This window comes from Centropristis striata, chromosome 12 (genome assembly GCF_030273125.1).
Source record: "Centropristis striata isolate RG_2023a ecotype Rhode Island chromosome 12, C.striata_1.0, whole genome shotgun sequence".
NCBI lineage: Eukaryota > Metazoa > Chordata > Actinopteri > Perciformes > Serranidae > Centropristis > Centropristis striata.
The window spans coordinates 1,460,801-1,468,232 of record NC_081528.1 but is presented as its reverse complement, the minus strand read 5'-3'; positions in this window follow the sequence as shown (position 1 = coordinate 1,468,232).

Genomic DNA, 7,432 nt, shown 5'->3' with positions numbered 1-7,432 from the left:
TCCTATTGGTTTGTTCCAAGTCACGTGACTTTCAAGACAAAAAACATGGCGGACAGTTCTCTCATTTTTAGTGAAAAAAAATCAATATTTTGACTTAGTTTCTGCATAAAAATGGATTTTGATCACATTTCTAGCGAGAAATATGTTTTATTTTCTAAATATTCACTCAGTGAATGTACATAATCACTTTGTATGTTGGAATAGCCACGGGATAACTCATTAACTCGCATTGTAGCGAAATCCGTGTCAGTTTCACGGAAATTTGAGTGATTCCGTGGCTATTCCACGGATTCCTGTGAGACCATGTTGCCCTCACAAGTCTCTGACCAAGTAGCCAAATCCTGACAGAGTGGCGTCCCTCTCAAGAACACTGTGACAGTCATGCTGCTTGTGATCGCCACGGGAAAAAAAAAATAACCAGCTCTGACATCAGAGAAGCAGCCCGAGGCTATGACACCACAGTGAAGAGTGAGGCTCACATGCAGAACGTAGAAGTCCCATTCTGACTCATCACCAGTACACTATCTGTAGTGTATGACTCAGGCTACTCTCTTTTACATCAAGTCATTTAAATAATGGATTCTGATAACAGTAAACTCTGTCCAGCAACCAGAGAACTGATTCATGGAGACGCACTGAAATGGAGATGAAACAAAGATTTACATGCAAGCTGAACACCTTAAACTAATGAAGGCACAACGAAGCTTTGTGAAGCATTTGCTTTTTTTTTTTTTATCCCACTAGATCAGCTATTCTCAACCTTGGGGTCTCAAGATGATTTCTGGGGGTCACCAAATCATTTTGGAAGTCAGCTCTGTCTCCACTGTGTTAAAGTGTTCATATGTTTTAGTCTTTTTGGTAATTTTTAATGTCTATTTTTGGTCATTTTGTGTTTTTATAGTCATTTTGTGTCTTTTTTGGTCGTTTTGTGTCTTTTTTTGGTCGTTTTGTGTCTTTTTTTGGTCATTTTGTGTTGTTTTTTTGTCATTTTGTGTCGTTTTTGTGTCTTTTTTGGTCAATTTTGTGTCCTTTTTGGTCATTTTGTGTCCTTTTTTGGTCATTTTGTGTCTTTTTGGTCATTTTGTGTCTTTTTTGGTCATTTTGTGGTCAATTTGTGTCTTTTTTGGTCATTTTGTGTCTTTTTTGGTCACTTTTGTGTATTTTTTTGGTCATTTTGTGTCTTTTTTGGTCACTTTTGTGTCTTTTTTTGGTCATTTTGTGTCTTTTTTGGTCATTTTGTGTCTTTTTTTTTGTCAATTTTGTGTCTTTTTTGGTCATTTTGTGTCTTTTTTGGTCATTTTGTCTTTTTTTGGTCATTTTGTGTCTTTTTTGGTCATTTTACTTTGTATGGACTTTATAATCTCTACATAGCGGTGAAGGAAACCATGGAAACAGCAAACAGCAAACACCTACTCCAGACCTTTGACGTGACTGGTGGCTCCTTTTGGATGATTGGATGAGGATTGGTAGATTGTAATGTCAATCATTATTCTACAAAGTGGGTCACGCGTAGACTAACATTGGCGAAAGTGACCCACTTTGTAGAGTAATGATTGCCCAATATTGTGCACAACATACAACCTCAAAATATTGTTCTAATTGTTATTGTTTATTGTATTTATTTATTTTTTCGCACTGCCTCAGACCTGAAGCTTGTTATCATAGTTGCAGTTTCTTTTTGCACAACTGTTTTTATTATAAATATTTAACCTGTGGTTCTGTTCATTTTTACATGTTGCATTTTGGGGTCTTTGTTTTTATCCTTGTGGTATCGAAAATGGTATCGAGTATCGAATATTTTCCTGAGTATCGGTATCGAGTTGAACATTTTATTATCGTGACAACCCAAGTTCTGACAGCCCATTGGTCCAGCCAATAGAGATATGGATCTGACAGTCCAATAGTCCCAAAAACACAAAGATCCACCAATCGCTGTCACTGGTTAAGTCACAAAACCAACTTGGTCAGAGTTAGAGAAAGATCACATTTGGACTAATGGGCTAATCGGACATGCATGATTTGACTGTCAGTGATCAGTTCAATGTTGCCTGTTGTCGTGGCAATTTTTGACAACTGCACTATGTTAATGGGTGAGCTGGCCAAACACAAAGCACTCAATACTCTGTTCAGCAAGTTTTATTTGCACATTCGTATTCCTTACACCGCACAACTCCGAATGGCTATTTTACAGTACAACAAAGTCCCGTACACCGCTCGACTTATGACTGTTGTATTTCCCAACATTGATTCTTCAGCAAGTCTCAACGTGGTCCTATCTTCCTGCCCCATACATCACATCAGGACAGACCCACTGATCTCCATGTTCCCCTCTATCATGGTGTTATCAGAGTTAAATTCACAGAGTCAGTTCCCACAACGCCTTGTGTCTTGAATGTCAAGTAGGTCGCCGCCTACTTCATGTCCCACCATGCAGGAAACACCAAATTTCCTTCATACTATGCAGTTATAATTGTGCTGATCAAGAGTTTACCTGTTACTTACAGGATATCTTAATCATGATGTGTCCAGTCAGCCTGCTCCTAATGGATACAGACCTCTCTTTTTATTATTCCAGTGTCAGCTTTTATTCGAAGCAAAAAGCGTGCATGACAAAGTTCTGAAATCTAACCTTTATGGGCTTTTTCTAAAGCCTCATTCGGACTGGATTTATTCCTCTTGGGGAGGTGGTTTTAACATCACCTGAACTAGATGTAAATCCCATGCTGAGGGCAGATGTGGGTATTTTTTCATCCTGACTGCAGTAATAATTACAGCTGTAATTACCTTCTGTTTTCCTCTGAACTCGCTGTCTTCCTGTAATTTAAATGCAGAGCTGATTGTCCTTCCCCTTTTCCACTTGTTTTTATCAGCTCTGGATGGCATTTGAGTCAGAAATATATTCATCTGAAACCAAAAACATGTATGCATGTTTGGTAACCAATATACCAACACACTCTAAGAAATGATTCAAGGAGCCTGTAAATGTGACAGTTATATTTAGGTTTGCATACTAAATAAAATGCTGAATATCATCATGGTGAGTATTTCAGTTGACTACATCAACTACAATTCATCAGTAGAACTCCAACAGGAATCTTTGTGTAAAATATTAGATTAGATTTGATTCAACTTTATTGTCATTGCACATGTCACAAGTACAAAGCAACGAAATGCAGATAGCATCTAACCAGAAGTGCATTAGGCAGTAATTGTGAATCATATATATATATATATATATATATATATATATATATATAAATACCTATATATAAATTAAGTTTACTTCTTCAAAATAAATTAATATTTAACTCACAGATTACATGGTTTAAATATTTGTAATAATAAGTGTAAAATCAGTCAGTCCAACACATTTTTTTAAGTAAATCATAAGCAAATTTGCATTTATATCCTACAAATGTTTTCAATTATATTTACTCAATTTGTTTAGTGATTTCCAGTGATTTTTCCATATAATATGGTTAACATCATATTTCAGTTACATTTACTCAATTTATGTGGTAATTGAGCCAATAAGTCAATTCATTCAGACGTACTGAATGAAAATATGACTTAAATTTACTCATTACTCATGTTTTGTTGAACCGATTTGAGAGTTTTCAAATCAACTCAATATTTTTAAGTGTAAAAATGTTGAACTGATTGAATTGAGTAATATGTATATGTTATTTTTTTGAGTGCAGAAAGAAATAAAGCCATCAGTGGAGCAAGACTTGTGAATATGTCCTGTTGTGATGTCAGATACTGGTTGGTAATGCTGCTATCTTAATAGCCTCAGTTGTTTTATTGCATAGATTTCTTTTGGTAAATTGGCACCATTAAAAGTATTAATACAGTTCCCATTGGGGAGGTTCAAGTGATCAGCCAAACAACTTCACATGGTATAATTTGCATCCTTAGGCCTTGAACAACACACCTGCCATCAACGACATAGCTGTCTCTTCTATCAATGCTCGAGGTTTGCACTTGTAATATACAGTAATCTTCAAAATAATAGCAGTCCAATGTGACTAACCAGATGAATCCAGGTTTTTAGTATATTTTTATTGCTACATGGTAAACAAGGTACCAGTAGGTGCAGTAGATTCTCAGAAAACCAACAAGACCCAGCATCCATGATATGCAGCTCTTAAGGCTGTGCAATTGGGCAATTAGTTGAAAGGGGTTGGCTGTTTACTCCTATATATAATTTACTGCATAAATTGCACAGTTCTCCCTTTATTCAGGGTCTTTCTTCACTTTGACCGCTCGCGTGTTGAATGCCCTTTTCTTTGCAAATAAAAATAAAAACCTTGTCAGCAGAAATTTCCACTACAAGCCAATATCATATCAACTCATGAGTGCCTAGGAATATTTACTATTCATGCATGAAGTGTAAACTTGTATACTGCTTATGAATGCAAATGCAGAACAGTTTCGACTCCGGCCTGCGGCTCTTCTGTGTGGAGTTTGCATGTTCTCCCCGTGTCAGCGTGGGTTCTCTCCGGGGAACTTCCTCCCACAGTCCAAAAACATGCAGCTTAGGTTTAATTGGTGACTCTAAAAATTGGTAACTCTCACCCAATGTCAGCTGGGATCGGCTCCAGCCCCCCGATTAACTGAATGAATCAATGAAAACAGTTTCCAGTCCACCTGTCTATACCTGGCTGTTTCCACTACAGCCCAATACCCAGAATGAGGCGGATCCCACTCGCCGAAACGCCCGTAGTATTAATCGAGCCGTCCGGAGCGGACTTTTGTCTGGACTTTTTTCGTCCCTGTAGAAGAGCAGGGTCTTCTTTTCTCCCCAGAAAAAAGCCTGGTTACTGATTGGATAGAACACTAAGCAGGATGTGACGTAGTACTCGATGCCACAACAACACGCGCCATTTGTAAAAGCTGGTAAAGCAGTGTTGTCAACTTAGCGACTTTGTTGCTATATTTATATTTATATTTATATTTATATTTAGACCCCCTTAGCGACTATTTTTCAAAAAAGCGACTGGAGACAAATCCAGCGACTTTTTCTGATGTTATTGGAGACTTTTGGAGACTTGTTCTTACTCTTCTTAATGAGCCGGGCTAACAGTTAGCTCTGTAGCAGTACAGTGTGTATGTGCTAACAGGCTAACAGTTAGCTCTGTAGCAGTACAGTGTGTATGTGCTAACAGGCTAACAGTTAGCTCTGTAGCAGTACAGTGTGTATGTGCTAATAGGCTAACAGTTAGCTCTGTAGCAGTACAGTGTGTATGTGCTAACAGGCTAACAGTTAGCTCTGTAGCAGTACAGTGTGTATGTGCTAATAGGCTAACAGTTAGCTCTGTAGCAGTACAGTGTGTATGTGCTAACAGGCTAACAGTTAGCTCTGTAGCAGTACAGTGTGTATGTGCTAACAGGCTAACAGTTAGCTCTGTAGCAGTACAGTGTGTATGTGCTAACAGGCTAACAGTTAGCTCTGTAGCAGTACAGTGTGTATGTGCTGCTGCTGCAGGAGGTGTTCACTTAGCGATCTCTGTTTGTTTACAACAAGCACCGGACACTCAGATTTCGCACAGTTAGCGATGCCGGTTATTTCACGGTCACGATGTTTATGATCAGTGGAGACTCTGTGCATAATTAGCCATGCTGCTTTGTTTATGATCAGCTGCTGATGTTGTGCACAGTTAGCGACGGCGGCCACAGTTGCGTCTCCCCTGATTAATCCATTGGGTATGTGATCACGGTCGAAACTGTCGCTAAGCGAAAACCAAACGTCACCTCCAGAGTCTCTAAATCCCTCTGGAGGCCTTTTTTTTTTGCAGAGTGAGCGGACATTAGAGAGGGCGTGGCCTGAGACTTTCCCAGCAGCCACTCTTCCCCCTAAAGGAAACACAGCTATTGTGAGTGTGGGACCACCAGCCACCTTTGGGCTCTGTGGGCTGACTGAGCTCGGCTACATTCATCACAGGAAAACACTGTGAAGAATGAAACATTAGCAAAATGTTCTCTAATAAATCTCAGACTCCCCCTCACGCTCCAACTTCAAGACATCCCTAAAAACTCACCTCTTCAACACTAACACACTCTGTTCTCATCCTCCTTTTCTTCTCGTGGAGTATTTCATCTTTGTATTGTTTTTCTGTTTCCTTTTGTTCACTATAAAATGTCTTTGAATATTCTAAAAAATAAAAAGCGCTATATAAGTCCAATGTATTATTTTTATTAGTAGTATGATAATTATTATTACAGAACTACATTTAAACTTCAATAGAAAAGCATGAAAAATTAAATACACATAGTGTTGCTCATGATAAACACACAACATTCAATAACAGCAGATGTTTTTGCTTATGTGTCGTCCATGTTTTAATTACAGCTGAATGTCTCTACATACAGTATGGACACGTGTGTGTGTGTGTGTGTGTGTGTGTGTGTGTGTGTGTGACCCAGCTGCTGCCTAGCTGCCCTCCAAGGACATTTGTCCAACAGGAAGTCAACCTCTTTATGTCTCAGTGTCTCTTTTTCTCACCGAATCCCTTTTTGTACCTCCTCTTTCATTTCTCTCTCTTTTTCTCTTCTCTGTTATTCCTCACTTTCTGTCTTTGTTTTTTCCTCCTCTCTCTTTCTCTGTGCACCTCAGTGCTTGTCAACAACAAGCTGACAGCGTTTCTTCTGGTAGATCGCTGTACTATCATCTCTCATCTCCACTCATCTCCGAGGCTGGCCTGCCACCTTGTGGCTATAGAAGCAATATCACTTTGTCACATAAAGATTACTTTTGTAACTGAGTCACTTTATTTGTGCTTCACAATCATTCAAGTTCATAAAGTTATTAAAAAGTGATTCAAATGCAATAAATGAGATGGTTTATGCATATTCACTGTAAATAATTACTGTGCAATCTCCAGTTGTTTACTGTATTATTCACAGTTCTTCACTGTGTTTGATTTTTACACTATATTGCTGTATAATTTACAATACAAAATCAGTCCTTGTGACAAAATTACAGGAGTTAAAACATTAGACAGTATGAAAAGGAAAGTAGACGACTGTATTTTTCCATTTTTATCATAATTTTTGATCAGAATCAGTCCGATACAAATGTAACTTAAAGTTTTTCATACAAACAGAGTATAGAAATCAATTGTAAAACAGTAAATGTATTAATAGATAATAGTATCATCTCCAAGGCTGGCCTGCCACCTTGTGGCTATAGACGCAATAACACATAATATACTTTAAACTGGCTGTAACAAAGACACAGTTTTGCAGAGCAGCACACGGCCAAAAGGCCAGGCATCCCTTCACAGCTTGAGTTTCATGACCCTTTGTGTGATGAGCTTCACCACACACACACACACACACACACACACACACACACACACACACACACACACACACACCTTTCCTCTCTTCTGTAAGCTTACATTAGATAAGACTCTTTGTAGAATTCTAT